The sequence below is a fragment of the Pinus tabuliformis genome, chromosome 5_1 (assembly GCF_031772625.1).
Source record: "Pinus tabuliformis cultivar Carrire ecotype Pingquan chromosome 5_1, CPIR1, whole genome shotgun sequence".
NCBI lineage: Eukaryota > Viridiplantae > Streptophyta > Pinopsida > Pinales > Pinaceae > Pinus > Pinus tabuliformis.
In genome coordinates, this window is record NC_142305.1 from 510150085 (window position 1) to 510164346 (window position 14262).

A 14262-nucleotide genomic window follows, 5' to 3' on the forward strand; every position below is an offset into this window, starting at 1 on the left:
GCGCTCTAACCGCCGTATAACAGAGAAGCAAAGGGGTCAACTAATGCTAAGTCGGGGTCCCTGCGATTACTATAGTCCCTACCGGATGCCTTCTTTCACTGTGATTTATATCGATTTCAGGCACGTACATTTCTGTAAATTCGTTAAACTTGTATTTGAGGCAACAGAATTGGTTAACATAATCCTATATGACACTAACCATAAGTCCGACAATATAAATTCGGTGAAGTAGGTCATTGGTTTAAGAAAACAAAAAAAGATATGTATTACTTAAATTCTATCTGCTTGGGTTACACAAATTTGTTATCTTACGCAAATTTGTGTATGAATTAGCCATAGCGAACCATATCAGATAATTGTAAGTTCTTATTTCAATTGAGTTGAATTAAATGGTTAGAATTTCCTCTTATCTTAAAATAACTGAATTATTCATTGGTCTAGTTTCTTTTTGTTTTAGTTTGTTTCTGTGTATCTTTGTCTAGCCTATGGAAATTATAGTGACTTTATACAGACTATCTTTTTGTATTGAGAAAATCATTTGATTTAATAAATAAAAGCGGTGCACCGCACAGACATGGAAACATATATCATAGCAACCATACAAGAAAATTCGAGAAAAAAATATCATTTCCGTAGCAAAACATAACAGAATATAAATGAAGGAAAAAAATTAATACAGAATCACTGACATACATGTAGGCAGCGCTTAAAATTACAGAAAATTGTAATGGAGGCACCGCTTAAAATTACCGAAAACCATAGGATTGACGAAAATTGAAATATCCGAAGAAAAATCAATGGAAGCTTTCTATGAGTAATAAAACCCATCAACTGAAACCCAAGTTTTATATAAAATATGGAACGACCGTTATAAAACATAATCCAGCTTATAAAATCATGTAATAGTACAAAGATAAACTGCTTGCAAGATTAGAAAACATAAAGAGTACCTGGACCCGAAGCGAAATAACAAAGCCGCAAAGTAACGAAGTCGAAATAACAAAGCCGCAAAGTAACGACGAAATGATGTATAAGCTTAGTGTGGACGAACGGAGAGAGAGGGATTCGAACCCTCGGTACGGATGATCCGTACTACGGATTAGCAATCCGCCGCTTTGGTCCGCTCAGCCATCTCTCCAAGATGGAAGAGTTCATGTGTAACAAAATGAACGGTGGAGTAAAGGTGTATATCATAGTATGTACAGATTGTATCGGCAATATAATGAATATTGCGATTATTCAGTTGGATAAAGAACAATCCAGTCAATCGTATTGTTCATTTCGTTAAAAATAGTTCTGTATGACTGATTTTTTCTGCTTTTCTTGGCCTGGCCATCGGCCAGGCCAAGAAAAGCAGAAAAAATCAGCAGTCATACAGTGCTTGACCTAATTTGATAGCTAGAATACCTGCTGTAAAAGCAAGAAAAAAAGCTATCAAAAATTTAAGCTCTACCATATCTTCATTCCCTCCCCAATGAGTTTGATTAAATGCGTTACATGGATTAGTCCATTTATTTCTCTCCAATATCAAATTTTATTATCTAGATATTGAAGGGTTCTCTATCTATTTAGGGTTCTCTATCTATTTTATGTATTATTGTAAAGATATCAGTTGCTCAAGGCCATAGGTTCCTGATCGAAACTACACCAATGGGTAGGAGTCCGAAGAAGACAAAATAGAAGAAAAGTGATTGATCCCGACAACATTTTATTCATACATTAAGTCGATGGAGGGTGAAAGAAAACCAAATGGATCTAGAAGTTATTGCGCAGCTCACTGTTCTGACTCTGATGGTTGTATCGGGCCCTTTAGTTATAGATAGATAGAGCTTTGGATGGATCAGAGATCCATCCAAATATCCTTTAACTATTTAAGTTGATAATGTAACGAATAAAACCCACCTGTATCACTAAACTATACACGCCACAATCCCATTGACGGATATTCCGTCACTTCTTTCCTTCCACATTTGAATCCAAATTCCGGAATTCCTTAATTCTCTCTCTTCTATTTCCGAGAGAGAAGAAAGGATTCTATCCATTCTAGTTTTAGAAATTCTAGGTTGTTCTTTCTCTTTATCAAGGAATTTTTTTGCTCAACTCCTCTAATCTTCTAATTGAATTCTTTCTAATTCATTTTAGAAAGATCTTCCTCTTCCAGGAAGAAAAAGAGCCATAAACTGGAATGGCTCCATATTCTTAGCTCTCAATCTTTGTTGATCTCTTATAGTAATCACATCTTGAGGTTTGCAAGGGTAACTTGGTATATCTACCATATGGTCATTGACCGGATATGTCCATGATTCACTAATTGTCTAGCTCCGGGAATGGTGGGAGCCATACCCAATCGAAAAAGAATATTATCCAAACGCATTTCAAGTAATTGCAATAGGACCTGACCCGTTGAGCCTTTGGCTCTTCTAGCAATACGAACATATTTCAGCAAATGCTCTCAGGCATAACTTTTCTCCATCCGTTTCGTATCAGCTCAGCCCGGAGTTTCCAGTATAGCGATCCTTACCCTACGAGCTACTATAATATATGTTCTCAACTTGATATCTATAAAGATAGATGGATCATCCATATCCAATTTGTTGTCCATCTACCATAGTAGACTCACTCATTCATATATGATGAGGGGGCCCTTTTAACTCAGCGGTAGAGTAACGCCATGGTAAGGCGTAAGTCATCGGTTCAAGTCCGATAAAGGGCTCATGTTTCCCACGAAGAAAGAAGGCTCGGGTGTCCATTTCTATTACATAGAGAGAAATATTTTCACCGAAATATGAATATGAAAATGACAACAAATCGGATTCGGATCCAGTCCGTTTTTTATCTTCTTTTATGAGGCGAACGACGGGAATTGAACCCGCGCGTGGTGGATTCACAATCCACTGCCTTGGTCCACTTGGCTACGTCCGCCCCGGAAAAACCAATTTATCTATCTACAGTCATTTCTTCCAAGAATAAAAAATGAGCTAACGTTTGTTCTTATGTGGGTCGTCGGTGACCTCTGATAGGGGATCAAAGCAAGATCGATGACTAACTCTCAACTCTCGAACAAGTTGTATGGCTTATTATCAAATATGTGATAAATATGAAGTATTTTGTATTTCTCCCGGAGAAATATCACGATCCCATCTTCCCTCCGTTCTTTTGAACGTGAAAGAAGAATCTTTCTTCTTTCGTATCGATCCTTTGTCTATTCACTCATGGGCGATAATTATTGTTTTTCCCTATTAGATTTTAGTTTTCAACTAACACAGTTTTGCAGATTGGTTCGGTAGATCCCACGTTATTCGAGTTGTAACGAACGGGCCATAACCATTAAAATGGTTCGGTGTAAATGGAATAGATCGAGATCTATCTCGATATTTATTGTATGTTTTATCTTGATACTAAGATCTTGTCCATCTGAACAACTCTGGGCAGGGTATTTGATCGGAGAGTCGTTGTTTAAAATGATCAAGGTTGTGGCTGTGTCGACAAGTTCGACCCTATTCGCTTATCATATATTCAGATTCGATGAATCTAGACCATTTGAACTTGTATCCTTCCTTCTCGTATTAGAAGGTATAGGGTTTTCCAATCTGGAAAATTTTGTTATCTTACATGCACGGTTAGGATACAATCAAGTTCTTTGTTATATTATTATGCAGGTTATGGGACAAAGATACAAATTTAAAGGCTCATCTACCGACGGAGATAGTGAACATTTGATGAATCAAATATAAATTTGATTGTTGTCTTTCAGTTAATTCGTTTGAAAGTTTAGATCAAGCGAACAGAATTGGTAGGCGTCAATCGATCCGTGGAACGTATCAAATCTTTCACATATAAGTTCGTTATGAGATGAGCCCACTCATCTCACAATGATATAAAATCATTTCGGATAGATCTATTGGCGAGTAGAGATCTATTTGTAACGGGGCAGAAAGCAGCTTCTTTTGGGTCGCTGTCCACATAATTTCTGGACAAGGGGTAATAGTTTCTTTCTTTCGTCCCAACCCAACAGACTTCTTTATTCTATTGTTTGTTCCAGAACGCATTCCATGAAATATGTGTATTCTATAAAATAGTGGGGTAGATTAAAGCAAACGTTGGTCCAGATGTAGATCTAATATGCATAGCCGGTAGATTGCATTTTTGTGATATGTTACCAGAACGGAACTAGAGGCAAGGAAGAGTGTTTGTCCCAATATGAAAATCTTGGGTCTCAAAAACCATGTGATGATCTTAGGTGAAGAAAGAGAACGAACCAAAGGTTCGCCTTTAGCGAGGATGGATCAACTCCAGAGAATTTCTCTGCCCAGGTATTCGGAATATCCGTCGTACTTGCCACTTCTATGGTTCAAAAATAGGCTCGATTTACCGCACATAACTTATTGTAGAGAATCCTAGTTGATCAAGATCTTCGCCCCGATATTTAGCAAAGGGATAGATACATCCGGGATTTTCGATTGAACGGAAATTTTGTTCAACCCCAACGGAATGCGTTGCGTTTGGATGGAGCTAAAAGTCACATGTCCGATCGATACTTTGACTGCTCTATGGATTGCTTGGAACATATGATATTCGAGAGAACTCTCGAATTTTTCGAAGAACTAGCGATAAAAAAAAAAAATAAAAATAGTTTATAGGTTTGATCATCTGGTATCGGATCAATCTCGATCGATCCAAAATACTAATATGCCTGCTCTGGTCCAACGTTCCCATCCATCGATCTAGATAAGGACATGAGATTGATATGATCTGAAAGACTTTTCAAGGCCAAGTCATAGGGACGGACTATGAGGGGATATATATAAATAGTATCACTTAGTGGAATGTATAGGGCTATACGGGCTCGAACCGTAGACCTTCTCGGTAGAACAGATCAAAGTTCTTATTATCAAAATAATTTGAACTGTTCCAAGAACCCAACATGCATTTTCTCGCATTGGGCTCTTTCATTAACTGATGGAAAGATCGGTTAGTCTGCCATTCTCCTCTTTCCGGTAAGATACTAATATGGCTCCGTGTGCTCCAAATTCTTACCCTTCGGAAGCAATCCCAAAGTTATTCAAAAGGTTTTTTTGACGTAGGTCTGCCTTGCTCGGGCATAGATTGACTCAAATAGAGTCTCTTCTATCGCTCCAAAAGTAAAATATGACACTTCATACACCTAAAAGTTCATAGAGCGAAAAGAATCTATTTTGAGGTCCCCGTATTATACTCATTATGCCTGGCATTGAACAGAGCTGGGATTGACCATATCAATTAGATCCGTAATTCGAATCAGATCGAACTTAATCTTTGTCATGCTATTGTTCCCCAGAGAAACAAATTTATAGAGTAAGACTATTTCACATAGAATCTATTTCGTGGATCGGACGAATCGATAAACTCTCCCGAAAACCATTGGCGCACGTGTAAACGAGGTGCTCTACCTTGCTGAGCTATAGCCCTTCCTTGCCAGTCTTGGTGATACACTACTATACTAACCAGATGGATCACTTTATGTCAAGGTAGATATTTCATGATCCAATACTATGATCCAATACGTTCCAATAAGTTCGATCTGTGCCAGGGACACATACATTGTCTATACATTTAATTCGATTTCGATTTAGAATCGTTTATAAATCCAACTCTACCTATGAGAATAAATGACCCACTTAACTCAGTGGTTAGAGTATCGCTTTCATACGGCGAGAGTCATTGGTTCAAATCCAATAGTAGGTAAACTTATTAGATGCCATCGAGTTTTCAATGGTATCTAATAAGTTTTACTCCACGTGTTTGGATCGAGGCGGAACATTGAATCCATTTTTCAGATCATTATAGAAAATGTTAATTAGAGACGGGGGGGCTAGCATTGATAGCCTCTAATCGGGTTCTAGCCCTTTTCAGAGCTAAATCAGCCTCAATTGCTTGTCTTTTGCCTTCGGCTCGAGCTAAGTCAGCTTTAGCTATTCGAAAATTTTCCTGGGCTTCTCGGGGATCGATGTCAACATCTCTCTCTGCATTATTTACCAATATAGTTATTCTATCACTGTCTATCTTGGCGAAACCGCCCATCATAGCCATAGTGGACCACTGCCCATTGAGACGTATTTTCATAACTCCTATATCTACAGCTGCCACAAGTGAAGCATGATTGGGTAATACGCCAATTTGACCACTATTAGTAGATAGAATTATTTCTTTAACTTCTGAATCCCAATGAATGGACCAGATAGGAACTGCTGGTAAAAACCCTAAAGAATAGGAATAGGAATTTCGAAGATAAAAAATATAAAACATTTGTTACAAGACATGGAGAATCCCAATATTAAATAAAGAAAGTATGGGTCAATAATCTTAACACAGTGGTCGTATGTCTTCATAATTAAACTGAGAGTGTAGGGTACAGCTAAAATAAACTCTTATAATGAATTAACTCCTACCCAGATACCAATTGGAATAACAGAGAAAGGAAGAGGGTTTTACCCTTCCAAGGGTATAGGCACAGCTGTAAGAACTGTAAGCAAATAATCAACACCAAAACCTTCAGTCTCTTGAATAAGAGAAGTCCATGCATTAAAATCTGCTGAGTTTGCCCTTACTATGCTCCATAACCTTTGTTCTTCAGTAGAGATGGCTGCCAAAAGAAAGTAAAAATATATCAGCTATAATATATAGAGATTCAAGAACGTCAGTCCTCTCTAATTTGACATTTATTATCTACAAGACAATATTACTTTGGGAACTACAGAGAGACTTGCAATGATAGCAATTTCAAGACTTGTTTAGTCATACACAGGACTGATACGTTCAAAAGGTCATCCACAGAGAATCGTGTAGGTTTTGAGCAAACAGAGAAGTTCCGACCTGAAAAGAAAAGAATCCACAGAGAATCGTGTAGGTTTTGAGCAAACAGAGAAGTTCCGACCTGAAAAGAAAAGAAGCTATTTAGTTCTTGAGGTCCTCATGAAGTCAAAAATCAGCCTTTATTGAACAACTTTCCCCCAGAAATCATACGTATAATCGTAATCATAAAATGAAGCTTGGGCTCCCATCGGGAGAGGCAAGTGCAACAGGTACACCAATCACTAGTAAAAATGAAATAGCAATTAATGCAAACACAGCCGATTGGAAAGCAATAGTCATGGTTGTGATCTTACAAGCTCCCAACAGATTGAATAGACTATACCATCCGATCCCCAATTTTCAATTATGATCAAATGCACTATGGAAAGGATTTGACCATAAATTGATCGAGCTTTCAAACTTTTTCAATTTGATATTTGAGTGTGAGAGGAGAGGGAAATTCGTTTCTTTTTTTTCCATTCCAGATGATGAAAAATCATCATATGTCACAGGTATAGTTGGTATCGACCCGACTTTATGCTTATAGTTAGGGATTATACGAAGGGGTAGAATAGAAGTTGTCCCCGGGAGAGATGGCCGAGTGGTTAATGGCTCCGGTCTTGAAAACCGGTATAGATAAAAAAACTATCGAGGGTTCGAATCCCTCTCTCTCCTTTTGTTTTTCAACAATTGCATTTACCGGTCCAATAAAAAAAAAAAAGAGAATAGCTCGGCTGTATATAGCCGAGCTACAAGGATCCAGTTGGAAAAAGAGTATTTGAAAAGACTCCTATCCCGCCGATATGGGAGATAGATGTAATGAAATTGAATCGATTTTTCTTCCATCTGGTTTGATCTATTGTTTCAGTTAAGAGGAGTCATGGAAAGGACAGGTTCGAAATCACGATCAATCCCTTTCTCAAATCCTGCTGCAGCTGCACGAGCCCTTCCCGCATGCCACAAATGACCTACGAAGAAGAAAAATCCTAGAACAAAATGGGAGGTGGATAACCAACTTCGGGGAGAACAGGTCGATACCAACTATACCTGTGACATATGATGATTTTTCATCATCTGGAATGGAAAAAAAAGAAACGAATTTCCCTCTCCTCTCACACTCAAATATCAAATTGAAAAAGTTTGAAAGCTCGATCAATTTATGGTCAAATCCTTTCCATAGTGCATTTGATCAGAATTGAAAATTGGGGATCGGATGGTATAGTCTATTCAATCTGTTGGGAGCTTGTAAGATCACAACCATGACTATTGCTTTCCAATCGGCTGTGTTTGCATTAATTGCTATTTCATTTTTACTAGTGATTGGTGTACCTGTTGCACTTGCCTCTCCCGATGGTTGGTCAAGTAGCAAAAATGTTGTATTTTCGGGTGTATCATTATGGATCGGATCAGTCCTTTTTGTAGGTATCCTTAATTCTTTCATATCTTAGATATGTTCTAGATGTTTTAGGTTCACACTCCCTCCCCCTCCTCCCGGAGGGCTTTATAGCTTTTCTGAAGGGCCTTTTACTTCAGGCCCAAGGAGGAGGGGTTTTCCATATCCGTAATTGAATTAATAATTGGACCATTCAAAAATGGTATCTACTTACGAATGGGATTGAACATATATGTATTTTCCATTTCAATTATATGAATATCTATATATTCATATAATTGAAATGCGGGTATGGTTGAATGGTAAAATTTCTCTTTGCCAAGGAGAAGATGCGGGTTCGATCCCCGCTACCCGCCCTTCACATGGAATATGAAAAAGAATAGTTCATGTATTGATCGTTTCTTTTCCTCACTTATAATTCAATTATAAATTTATAAGTGAGAGAGCAATCCTTTCCGGACCAAAATACTTCGTATGTTCTGGTCTGGCGGAGACAGGATTTGAACCCGTGACCTCAAGGTTATGAGCCTTGCGAGCTACCAGACTACTCTACTCCGCACCATTGATTTATATCATAATCAGAATGGGTACACAAAACAATAATGGGATATAGTACCCCTATCCCTATATAGGGATAGGGGTACTATATCCCATTATCACAAGAAACTTCAATTACTTTTTTCTTTTCCTACCAACTCGATTTTTTTATCCCGGGCAATAAACATGCGTGGGCCATCTCACGGAGTATGTGTCCGGACAATCCAAAGTCTCGATAGTTGGCTCTAGGTCTTCCAGTCGAAGAACAACGTCGATGGAGACGTGTAGGTGCACTATTACGTGGTGAAGATTGCAATTTTCTATGAATTTCCCATTTGTCATCCAATGATGACACTTTGCTTTTTTCCTCCAAAGATTGACGAATTAAATGATATTTCCGTTCCAGTGCTTGTCTCTTCTTCTCTCTCTGAATGAGACTCTTTCTCGCCATAATAGTTCAGTTGGTACTATTACCTACCAGGAATCAAAATATAGATCAGATTTTAGATGGAGTAATATTATGTTGATTACTTTTTCTCTGTGGGGTATTGTCATTGTATCAATGACAATACCCCACAGAGAAATTGATGAAGAAGAATTAACCAAATTTACCTGATGTAGAGGCAATTAAAAAAGCTGCATAAGTGAATATATAACCTACGGAAAAGTGAGCTAATCCAACTAATCGTGCTTGAACAATGGAAAGGGCTACTGGCTTGTCTCTCCATCGAACTAAATTAGCTAAAGGCGTGCGTTCATGGGCCCATGCAAGAGTTTCGATCAGTTCCTGCCAATATCCACGCCAGGAAATAAGGAACATAAATCCAGTAGCCCAAACAAGATGCCCGAATAAGAACATCCACGCCCAAACAGATAAACTGTTCATACCAAAAGGATTGTATCCATTAATAAGTTGTGAAGAATTTAACCATAGATAATCTCTTGACCATCCCATTAAATAAGTGGAAGACTCATTAAATTGTGCTACATTACCCTGCCATAATGTTATATGCTTCCAATGCCAATAGAAAGTAAACCATCCAATAGTATTCAACATCCAGAAAACTGCTAAATAAAAAGCATCCCAGGCCGAGATATCGCAAGTACCACCCCGTCCCGGACCATCGCAAGGAAAACTATAACCAAAATCTTTTTTATCTGGAATTAACCTGGAACCACGCGCATCCAAAGCACCTTTAACTAGGATCAATGTAGTTGTATGCAAACCTAGAGCAATAGCATGATGAACCAAAAAGTCTCCAGGACCAATTGTTGAGAACAATGAATTATTATTATCATTAATAGCATTTAACCAACCGGGTAACCATATGCTCTTACCTGCATCGAATGATGGACCACTTGTTGAAGATAGGAGTATATCGAAACCATATAACGTCTTACCATGAGCAGATTGTATCCACTGAGCAAATATGGGCTCGATCAAGATTTGTTTTTCTGGAGTACTGAAAGCAAGCATAACATCATTATGGACATAAAGTCCCAAGGTATGGAAACCTAGTAATAAACTAACCCAACTAAGATGAGATATTATAGCTTCTTTCTGCTCCAACATTCTCGCCAATACATTATCCTTATTCTGTTCCGGATTATAATCCCTAATGAGGAATATAGCTCCATGAGCAAAGGCTCCTGTCATAATGAACCCGGCAATGTATTGATGATGAGTATATAATGCAGCTTGGGTGGTGAAGTCTTGTGCTATGAATGCATAAGGGGGTAAAGAATACATGTGTTGAGCTACCAAGGAAGTTATAACCCCCAAAGAAGCTAAAGCAAGACCCAATTGAAAATGAAGAGAATTATTGATTGTGTTATAAAGACCCTTATGTCCGCGTCCTAATAGGCCTCCTGGAGGAACATGTGCCTCCAAAATATCTTCCATACTGTGACCAATCCCAAAGTTGGTTCTATACATATGACCAGCAATTGAAAAAACAAGTGCAATAGCTAAATGATGATGAGCCATATCAGTCAGCCATAAACTTTGAGTTTGTGGATGGAATCCTCCGAGAAAAGTTAGAATAGCAGTTCCCGCCCCTTGGGAGGTACCGAATAAGTGACTACTAGAATCAGGATTTTGAGCATAGAGATTCCACTGACCTGTGAAAAGCGGTTCTAAACCTTCGGGATGCGGTAATACATCCAAAAAATTATCCCATCTGACGTGCACTCCCCTTGATTCAGGAATAGCGACATGAACTAAATGCCCTGTCCAAGCTAGAGAACTGACTCCGAAGAGTCCTGACAAATGATGATTGAGACGGGATTCGGCATTTTTGAACCATGAAACACTTGGTCTCCATTTAGGTTGTAGATGTAACCTACCCGCTATTAAAAAGATGACAGAAAGAAATAGCAAGAAAAGAGCTCCAGCATAAAGATCTTCGTTAGTGCGTAAGCCAATGGTATACCACCACTGATAAACACCAGAATAAGCAATATTGACCGGACCGGGAGCACCTCCTCGGGTAAAGGCTTCTATAGCTGGTTGACCAAAATGAGGATCCCAAATTGCATGAGCAATGGGTCTTACATGTAAGGGATCGCGTACCCATGCTTCAAAATTGCCTTGCCAAGCCACATGGAACAAATTACCAGAGGTCCACAGAAAGATTATTGCCAACTGACCAAAGTGGGAAGCAAAAATTTTATGATAAAGGCGTTCTTCGGTAATATCATCATGACTCTCAAAGTCATGTGCGGTCGCAATACCGAACCAAATACGACGAGTAGTTGGGTCCTGAGCCAAGCCTTGGCTGAACTTTGGAAATCTTGATGCCATATACTTTTCAAATCCTCCTAGCCTTTATCCTATTGCAATAATTCTTGCCAGGAAGAACGCCCATGTTGTGACGATTCCACCCAGAAGGTAATGAGCTACTCCTACAGCACGTCCCTGTACAATGCTCAAGGCTCTGGGCTGGATAGCAGGAGCAACCTTCAATTTGTTATGGGCCCAAACAATAGATTCAATGAGTTCTTGCCAATACCCACGGCCGCTGAATAAGAACATTAAACTGAAGGCCCAAACAAAATGAGCACCTAAAAATAAAAGACCATATGCAGATAATGAAGAACCATAAGATTGGATCACTTGAGAGGCTTGTGCCCATAGAAAGTCACGGAGCCACCCGTTAATCGTAATGGAACTTTGTGCAAAGTTTCCTCCCGTAATATGAGTTACCACTCCCTGATCACTTATATTACCCCAAACATCGGACTGCATTTTCCAGCTGAAATGGAATATTACTACCGAAATTGCATTGTACATCCAGAATAAACCAAGGAAGACATGATCCCAGGCAGATACTTGACATGTTCCTCCTCTACCAGGTCCATCACAAGGAAAGCGAAAACCCAGATTCGCTTTATCAGGTATTAAACGGGAGCTACGGGCAAATAGAACACCTTTAAGTAGGATTAAAACAGTCACATGGATAGCAACAATTGCCTAGTACAGAACCATTTTTGGGTTTCAGCATGCATTTCTGGGTTGACAGAACAAGCAGAAGTTTCAGCAGAACAGAACAAGCAGAACAACAGAACAAGAGCGACATTAGTCGCAGGTTCAAATGGCTCCGCTTCTGTCCGTTGTTCTACCTCAAGCCACGGGTCATGTACTCAGCATTCAATCTCATACTGTCCAGGTGCCTAAAATACACCTGCTTGAATTTTACAAACGACAATTTGTTTTTTCATTTCAGTAAGTTTCAGTTACATTATTTGTTCGACTTATAGGAACATGCTAACAGCTACCAGAAACTGTATATCGAAGAATAGACAGATCTTGGTTAATTGGTACAGCAAGGGAATTTCTTATCCACCAATGTTTAAATTCCTTCATAGACAAGTTTCACCCTTTTGTGGACTGTATATCTCACCAAGCAAAGTGCAAGCCGGTTGCATTTGGCCAAATACATACTATAAGCCATTGTAATATTCCCAAAATGGGATAGGTCATATTCGACATTGACCCTGATAATAGGAATCATCTTGTAAAAAAAAATTGTATATCAAAGACAATTATACCATTTTAGTACTATGTTCATATGGTTTTAAGTTTTGTATTCCCAGGTCGCCATTCCTTGTTTGGGGTCAGCCAGATTGGTTTTGACTCTGCTTCACAATAGCACCAGGGTGAGAGTGGCGCATTGGATATGGAGTTGTTTAGGCTACTTGCTTGACTAGTTATCCATTTCCAATATTAAGAAATTTAAATGTGACCTTTCATTCAAGGGTGAAAAATTCATTGTCCTTTACATCATGTTTAAATGGCATTTACAAGGCACTGAAGATTTTTAGTTTATTCCTGTCTGTGTCGCAGAGCATTCTTAGTGCAGACCTTTGGTTTTTGAAATGATGCCCAACTAGTGAAGGCCTGTGCCTTTGCTTTTTTTCCTTTCTTGCAAATGCTACTTCAATTAATTGGAAACGTTAACATTTTACAATTATGCAGTCATTATTGGGTTTAAGGAGGAAATGCAAACTCTGCGAAACTACTGAAGGAAGTCTTGTATAAAAAATTACATTAGCATTTTACAAATATGCAGCCACAAACAGAGCGAGAAACAAAAAACAAAGTGAATTTGTGAATTTGTGAATTTTATTAATTGAACAGGTATGCAGTTACCAGTTTACTGACCTGCAGATAATATGACAGCAAATGCGCATCTATACTGTTGTTTGCTTCTCTGTCACTTATCTATCTCCCTCTTAAGGTTGAAGAAATCACTAAGGTTTCGCTGATACTGCTGTTTGGACAGGGGTTGAGAATCCAGTGCAGTTCGCGGTAGGCGGTCAGAGTAAATCACCTCAGCTTGAGCAGTTTTTTGTGCCTCGCTCCATCCGTTATCGCAGAGCAATTGAACGTGTCGAGGAGCGAGGGGATATGTGTCATTTTGTCACCACTCCTCTTCTTTACGTGTCTGTTTCCTGTAAAAAGAACAGGGCAAATGCTTATAACATACCTGCTTAACTGATTCGAGTGAATGAAAACATTGAACGCAAAATCGAACCGCATGTTGTAATTCGCTTTATGTCTTTTCAATGAAGGTTTTTGTAAATCACGGCATTTGTAAATTTTGATGGTTCTACGTCTTCCTTTTCTTCTTCTCGCTCGTAATCTCTGCGGGAGCCCTTACTGACCACGTGCGCAGAAGTCAAGAAAACGTCAATCTTACACAGTACACTGTAGTCGATGCAATTTCAATTAGCTTGAACGATTAAATCTTTTCAAGCATTCGGTTAGTCCACAATGATTATTTTAAAGCTGCATTTCAAAGATAATGCAATTAATTATTGTGACTAATACCACATAAAATCAAAAGATACGCGATTCGTTTTGTCTTTTGTTCCGGTATAAAGTCATATGCCAGGTTGAAATTAGGTCGACCATATATTGTAATGATCAGAAAGGGATTTGCTATTATTTGTGTAACAGCTAAACAAGAAAGGACCCATCATAGCTTACGGAAATGTTA

The 14262-nt window shown here is 38.7% G+C and overlaps 3 non-coding genes across 3 annotated transcripts; 2 read left to right on the forward strand and 1 right to left on the reverse strand.

The window, feature by feature from the left end:
* The first annotated feature begins 2641 nt into the window (after nt 1-2641).
* TRNAT-GGU (transfer RNA threonine (anticodon GGU)) lies at nt 2642-2713 on the forward strand. Its single transcript has one exon. It is a non-coding gene; the product is annotated as a tRNA-Thr (tRNA).
* A 4705-nt stretch (nt 2714-7418) lies between these two features.
* Nucleotides 7419-7506, forward strand: TRNAS-UGA (transfer RNA serine (anticodon UGA)). The gene has a single exon. It is a non-coding gene; the product is annotated as a tRNA-Ser (tRNA).
* A 1203-nt stretch (nt 7507-8709) lies between these two features.
* On the reverse strand, nt 8710-8783 carry TRNAM-CAU (transfer RNA methionine (anticodon CAU)). The gene has a single exon. It is a non-coding gene; the product is annotated as a tRNA-Met (tRNA).
* Nucleotides 8784-14262: the final 5479 nt, after the last annotated feature.